Genomic DNA, 7,824 nt, shown 5'->3' with positions numbered 1-7,824 from the left:
CATAAAAATAATGAAAATTGATGAAAGAAAATATATAAAAATGCAAATTATAACCAATTATAAATTGAGTTCAATAGTAAGAAATGTATGATAAATGCAGTAGTGAAACAGATGTCAGTGTTCTCCTTTTATAACTATAAACTGCTGTCCGATAGTTTAAATCTATGCAGCAGCTGGATACTAAGCTCCATTGGTCTGTAAAAGGGAACAGCAATGCAGTGTGTGGAGGTAGCATGGATTTTGCCTTTGGAAGGGACTAATAAGGCATTCCCTGAGGACAGATTCTACTTTGTCAATTTGTGTTTTAACTTGTCTCCCCTTCCCTGTCTTCCACTGGAAAGAAGTGACTCCTTGCATCATATAATAAGGCCTAAAAACCACAAGCAATTGTAGTGCAACTAAGGATGGACTCGCATTAGCATTTTTTTTTTTCACTGAACCCATTTTGGCTTATGGACTCGTTCAGATTGGTTTCTCTTCCTGGCATCAGTAATTTTTTTACTGATGCCTTACTGAACCTTTCCTTTTAATGGGGTTTTCCATAGTGTCCCCCAACTGGAGGATGACCCTTTGAAGCTAAGGACACCCGGAGCGCGTTCATCACGGAGGTCACGTGGGCCGGCTGCCGTCCGACTCTGGTGATGACATCCGCCGGAAATGACGGAGCCGGATGTGACGTCATGATGGACGCGACCCGGAAACAGGAGCGTGGAGTGGTAAGATTCAAAAAGCGAGGTATGCACGTTGATCTGAGGTCTAATGATCGCATGGACAAAAGGAACGTTTATCCAGCAACTAGGCTTGATTGTCATGCAATAAAACTTCTGTTTATTTCATCATAATATAAAAAAGGTTAAAAAAGGTACCATGTTACAGACATCTGACGCGTTTCGAACTCCCAAGAGTTCTTAGTCATCTATGTCAGATGTCTGTAACATGGTACCTTTTTTATATTATGATGAAATAAACAGAAGTTTTATTGCATGAAAATCAAGCCTAGTTGCTGGATAAACGTTCCTGTTGTCCAAGATGCACTGATCCGGCTCAGCATATCCGTGCACCGGCACCTGATGTATGACCACAGAAGGGTGAGCTGATTTTCTATTCCTTCCTTTGCTTGTCTAATGATCGCATGTCAGTCCTGACTCAGGGACTTTCGAGATCGGACGCCATTCTAGGCATTTCCCAGCCGTCAAGGTCGGTTATATGCTGTATATTTGCCTCAATTATGCCATATATGATATAGGTCTATATCCATGTGTATGTTTTCTTAGGAACTTGTGCGGTATATATCCCTTGTTCAAGATACTTAAGGTACTCTTTCACTTATACATCGCTTTGTTTAACTGTCAGAGTCTATCATGCAATTTTGTTAAATGTTTAGGCTTGCTGATATCAGTGGTCCCACGATTTGGAATATGGAGGCACATGGCGTGGAGGCTTCAAGCCTGGACCTCATATCCTTGAACCCTGTAAGTGGGGTCATTTAGGGATAGGGTGGTGGGTCACCCACATATCCCCATATTATCACATAGGTGTCCGGTTAAGGACTAATTACTCCTCCTTCTCCTTGGTAGGATCCCAGGGAAAAGGAGAAGGATAAAGGGAGAGCTAAGGAGTCGGGCACAAAGAAAGCTACTTCAAAAAAGTGCAATATGTGCTTAGAGAAGCTCCCTACTGACTACAAAAAACCAGTCTGTAAAACGTGTGGATAATTTACTCAGAGAGGAGAGAGCCTCATTCGTGGATGAAATGCGTAACTTTATCAGAGACGAAGTTAGAACGTCAGTTACAACATCCATGTCGGCATTTATACCTCAAGAACCTCCATATAAAAGACAAAGGATTATAGAATCTATGTCAGATTCAGCATCTGACTCAGAGGGAACCAAAGAATCTGTTGATATGGATCCAGGGCCCTCCAATTCAGCTAGTAAAATGGAATCCAGATATCTACTGGCAACTGAGGATCAGGAACCACTTTTGAGAGCTATGAGGGATACACTTAAAATAGAAGAAGTAGAAGAGACCAAGACTATCCAAGATGAGCTATTCGGACTTCTTAAAGTCAAAAAGAGACGCGTGTTTCCAATTAACACCCTCAAGGAATTAATACTGGAAGAATGGAGGGAGCCAGAAAACAGGATTTCCATATCTAAAGAGTTTAAAAACCATCTTTCTTTTGACGAAGCTGAAACCAAAGTTTGGAATTCTACGCCTCAAGTAGATATCCAGGTCACAAAAATGTCCAAAAAGACGGATTTACCATTCGAAGACGCGATCCAGCTTAAGGATCCCTTGGATCAGAAAGCAGACAGCCTTCTAAAAAAGACATGGGAGTGTGCCATGTTAAATTTAAAATCTAATATTGTCACAACATCCATGGCACGCACACTCTTTCACTGGGTGACCAAATTGGAAAGTCATATTAGAGATGGCACCCCTAGAGAGATGCTGTTAAGTACCTTCCCCACATTAAGAGCGGCTACAGCCTTCATCGCAGACGCCTCAGCAGAAGGAGTAAGAATAAGCGCCAAAGAAGGGGCACTATCTAATTCCGTCAGGAGATCACTCCGGCTTCGCCAATGGACTGGAGATTTCAGGTCGAAGTCAAAACTATGTGGTATTCCATTCGAAGGGGAATATCTATTCGGTTCTGAACTAGACACGCTTCTAGAAAAAGCAGCAGATAGAAAGAAGAGCTTTCCAGAATCAAGAAATAATCCAAGGAAACAGCCCTTTCGGGACTCCAAGGATAGGAAACAGTCTTTCAGAGGAAAAGGTAAACAGGGCAAGTGGAGCTACCCTAAAGGAGGAAGAGGCTTCCTACTTAGCGCCAGTAACTCCGCTCCAGCGTACAGAAAACAATGACGCCACAGTGGGGGGAAGATTATTGAGATTTCATGCACAGTGGGATCAAATAACATCAAATCCCTGGATACTAAGTATTCTTCAAGAAGGTTACCACATAGAGCTAACCTCTCTTCCTCCCAGAAAGTTTGTCCTGACAGAACAACCCTCAGGAAACCTCTCAGCCCTGCTTTGGTCAGAGATACAAAAATTGATACAGCTGGACGTCATCATCCCTGTGGCTCAGGAACATCTAAAAGAAGGACACTACTCTCCCCTCTTCTTGATAAAAAAGCCGAACGGCACATTCAGGATGATTTGCAAACTGAAGAGCCTAAACAGATACATACGTTACCGGAAATTCAAGATGGAAACAGTAAGCTCAGCAGCCGTCCTGATCCAACCGGGAGCAATTTATGTGTACGATAGATCTAAGAGATGCGTACTACCATGTGCCAATCCATTCAAACTCACAAAAATTCCTCAGGTTCGCAGTACGATCACCCAGGGGAGAGGAAGTCCATTATCAGTACAAGGCGCTGCCTTTTGGGATTTCTTCGGCCCCAAGGACATTCACAAAAATTATGGTCGAAGTGGTAGCATTCCTGAGAAAAAAGGGGATATTAGTCATTCCCTACCTGGACGACTTGTTAGTGGTGGCCAGTTCAAAACAAGAACTAATACATCACCGAGATGTCACAATGTTAATCCTGCGACAGATAGGCTGGATGATAAATTTGGAGAAATCCAATCTAACCCCAAGTACAAAAGTAGTCTTTTTAGGAACATTATTGGACTCGATTCAGCAAATGTCCTTCTTACCACCAGAGAAGATAATGAAGCTGATACAGCAGACTACAATATTTCAGGGGAGAAATCAATGCACAGTAAGGGAAGCCATGAGAATCCTGGGAATTATGACAACATCCATTCAGTGTGTACAGTGGAGCCAGAGTCACACAAGATTCCTTCAGAGTTGGATATTGGCTTCTTGGGACAGAAATCCTCAGCACCTGAATCAAAAAATACAGATACCAGAAGTGGTCAAGCGATCCTTGGATTGGTGGAAGAACGCTTCAAACCTAGGAAGAGGAGTATCATGGCATCCCTGGCCAGTGATAAATATCCGGACAGATGCAAGTCAGTCAGGCTGGGGAGCAGACGTGGCAGGTCTTCCCACCCAGGGTATATGGTCACAGTCAATCAGATCCCGCTCATCAAATTACCGAGAATTGAGAGCCGTCTTAGAGACTTTAAGAGCCAGCACTCTAAGTTTAAAGGGGAAACATATAAGGATATACTCGGACAATACTACGACGGTGGCTTACCTTCGACATCAAGGGGGCACCAGGAACCCCGATCTCCTCAGTCTCTCAGAGAAGATATTTGCATGGGCAGAAACCAAAATCTGCTCCCTCTCAACCACCCATCTAAAGGGGGAAGAGAACCTGATAGCGGACTATCTCAGTCGTCAGGTCATAGACCAAAACGAGTGGTGTTTGAACGAGAACATCTTTGCACGTCTCACACAAAGATGGGGACAACCAGCAATAGATCTCTTTGCCTCCAGCAAGAATGCAAAGGTTCCTCATTTCTTCTCTCTAGAACCAAAGATTCCATTTTGTCAAAGGGACGCCGTCAGTCAGTCCTGGAACGGGCCTCTGATGTATGCATTTCCTCCCATACCTCTCATATCAAAAGTGGTTCAGAAGATCAGAGTGGACCAAACAAGGGTTATTCTCATTGTTCCCTGGTGGCCAAAGAGGAACTGGTTTCCGTGGTTAGGGAAGATTGCGTTGGAAAAATCTATCATGCTGGAACCTCTAAACGACCTTCTGTTCCAGGGTCCAGTATACCATCCAGATCCACAGGCCCTCCAGCTCTCGGCATGGATCCTGAAAGGATGTTGTTGATATCCAAAGGGTTATCAAATAAGGTAATTTCCACGCTCAAGGCAAGCCGCAAACCAGTTACTCACCAAATCTATTCCAGGATATAGGGAAGATTTGTATCCTTTTGTGACAAGACTCCTCCTAACCAACTATCCCCTAATATTTCACAGGTGCTAGACTTCCTGCAAGCAGGATTTGACAAGGGCCTCAAAACGAGTTCTTTAAAAATCCAGATTTCCGCCCTCAGCGCATTCTTCGACGCCCCACTAGCAGAAAACAGGTGGATTCAAAGGTTTGTCAAAGCTACCGCTAGACTAAGACCACACATAAAACAAAGTATCCCCAATTGGGATCTCTCATTGGTACTAAATTACCTCACGAAAATACCATTTGAACCCCTAGAAAAAGTTAAACTTAGGGAGCTGACGTTAAAACTCACCTTCCTTATAGCTATAACAACAGCTAGGCGTTTGGGAGAAATTCAAACCTTGTCAATTAAAGAGCCCTATCTCAAAATGTATGAGGATAAGGTCGTACTAATGTTAGATAAAACCTTCACACCCAAGGTAGCCTCATCTTTTCACCGTAACCAAGAGATTATTCTACCTTCCTTTTGTCAGAACCCAAAACATGCCAGAGAATGGGAGTGGCATACATTGGACGTCAGAAGATATCTTCTACATTATCTTGAAGTTACCAAGTCCTGGAGAAAACATGATAACATTCTCCTACAGTTCAAAGGAAGAGACAAGGGCAAAAAAGCTTCAAAAGCATCCATTGCTAGATGGATCCGGACTGTCATCAAAGAAGCTTATGATGCCAATAACTTGGACATTCCAGGGACTATTAGGGCCCATTCAACCAGAGGAGTGGCAGCCTCTTGGGCTGAGAAACATGGTGCCTCACTAGAGGACATATGTAGAGCAGCTACCTGGTCTACTCACCTAGCTTTTGCCAAACACTATAGGCTCGATGTTCAGAGTGCTAGAGACCAGTCCTTCGGAAGGAAGGTCTTACAAGCTGTTGCCCCCCCTAAAATTACTTATCTGGTACATCTCCAGTTGGGACCGTCATGGGAGAGGCTATGGAAAAGGAGAATTATTATCACCGTTAATTCGGTTTCCATTAGTCCACCATGACGGCCCATATATATTCCCACCCTGAATTTTGAAAAGTTTAAGTTGCCTATTTGTTCTGTGTGCAATAATAACATAAAATAAATGGGTTGCATCCAAGGCCGGTGTAGTTATTTGGTAGCCACTGGAGTACGGATGCCGGGGTGGGGTATTTAACCTCTCTGCTTCCTGTCCCTACAGAGGTCAAGGGTCATCCTCCAGTTGGGGCCGTCATGGTGGACTAATGGAAACCGAATTAACGGTGAGAATAATTCTCTTTTTTCACACTTCACTGATGCCTGGAAGAGAAAACCAATCTGTTTGTGTCTGTAAGCCATAATGTACAGCTTGTAGAAGATCCCACAAAAGGTGATGCTTTTGCTGGACATTGTGATTTCCAACAATGTGGAAATTGTCCAAAATTTCACTGTCTTGGAAACCCTACAGTGATCAAAACATAATTTTTCTCCTAAACTGTGAAAAGCAAAAACATGCAGGGAAATAAAAAAATATTGAATTTTGAGAAGGCTGATTTCATCATCACATTATGATACTAATGTTAAATAGAAGACATTCAAATATATACTGGGTCTTTATCCTTCTAAACTTATTCCTATAGGTAACAAGTGTAGACGGGCTTAATTACACCCCGTGTCACTTACAGCTGCAGGGCAATAAATGATAAAAGAGGGCATTCAAAAAATAGAAATCTGACAGGTCAACTGAACGTTTCAATAATTATAAATTCCTTACCAAAAAACTGTAAGAAGGAAATAAAATTGGAAAAATACAAAATGAAAGAAGGGTGGCCAAAGATAGCAAAACAAACCTTTTAACTTTTTTTTTCGCATTTATATACTTAAAAAAATTCTGAGCACGTGAGTCCCCCTACCATGTTTCCTCGAAGATAAGACCGTGTCTTATATAAATTTTTGCTCCTAAAGAGGCACCAGGTCTTATTTTCCGGGGATGTCTTATGAACAAAAAAATCAACAACTTCTCTAACATCCTTACCACTTTCCAAACTAATCAATAGATGTCTGCGGTTGCACTTTGAATATTATGGGTGCTAGGTAGGATTAGGGTTCCCGCCCCAAATACTTCAAAGTTAAAGAATAATCCAAGCACTCCTTTGGAATATACACTCCCCGGCCACTTTATTAGGTACACCATGCTAGTAACGGGTTGGACCCCGTTTTGCCTTCAGAACTGCCTCAATTCTTCAAGGCAAGATTCAACAAGGTGCTGGAAGCATTCCTCAGAGATTTTTGTCCATATTGACATGATTGCATCACACGGTTGCCACAGATTTGTCGGCTGCACATCCATGATGCGAATCTCCTGCTCCACCACATCCCAAAGATGCTCTATTGGATTGAGATTTGGTGACTGTGGAGGCCATTTGAGTACAGTGAACTCATTGTCATGTTCAAGAAACCAGTCTGAGATGATTCCAGCTTTATGACATGGCGCATTATCCTGCTGGGTACATTGTGGTCATAAAGGGATGGACATGGTCAGCAACAATACTCAGGTAGGCTGTGGCGTTGCAACGATGCTCAATTGGTACCAAGGGGCCCAAAGAGTGCCAAGAAAATATTCCCCACACCATGACACCACCACCAGCCTGAACCGTTGATACAAGGCAGGATGGATCCATGCTTTCATGTTGTTGACGCCAAATTCTGACCCTACCATCCGAATGTCGCAGCAGAAATCGAGACTCATCAGACCAGGCAATGTTTTTTCCAATCTTCTACTGTCCAATTTCGATGAGCTTGTGCAAATTGTAGCCTCCGTTTCCTGTTCTTAGCTGAAAGGAGTGGCACCCGGTGTGGTCTTCTGCTGCTGTAGCCCATCTGCCTCAAAGTTCGACGTACTGTGCGTTCAGAGATGCTCTTCTGCCTACCTTGGTTGTAACGGGTGGTGATTTGAGTCACTGTTGCCTTTCTATCAGCTCGAAACAG

The sequence above is a fragment of the Engystomops pustulosus genome, chromosome 3 (genome assembly GCF_040894005.1).
Source record: "Engystomops pustulosus chromosome 3, aEngPut4.maternal, whole genome shotgun sequence".
Taxonomy (NCBI): Eukaryota; Metazoa; Chordata; class Amphibia; order Anura; family Leptodactylidae; genus Engystomops; species Engystomops pustulosus.
Note: the sequence above shows the minus strand (reverse complement) of the source record.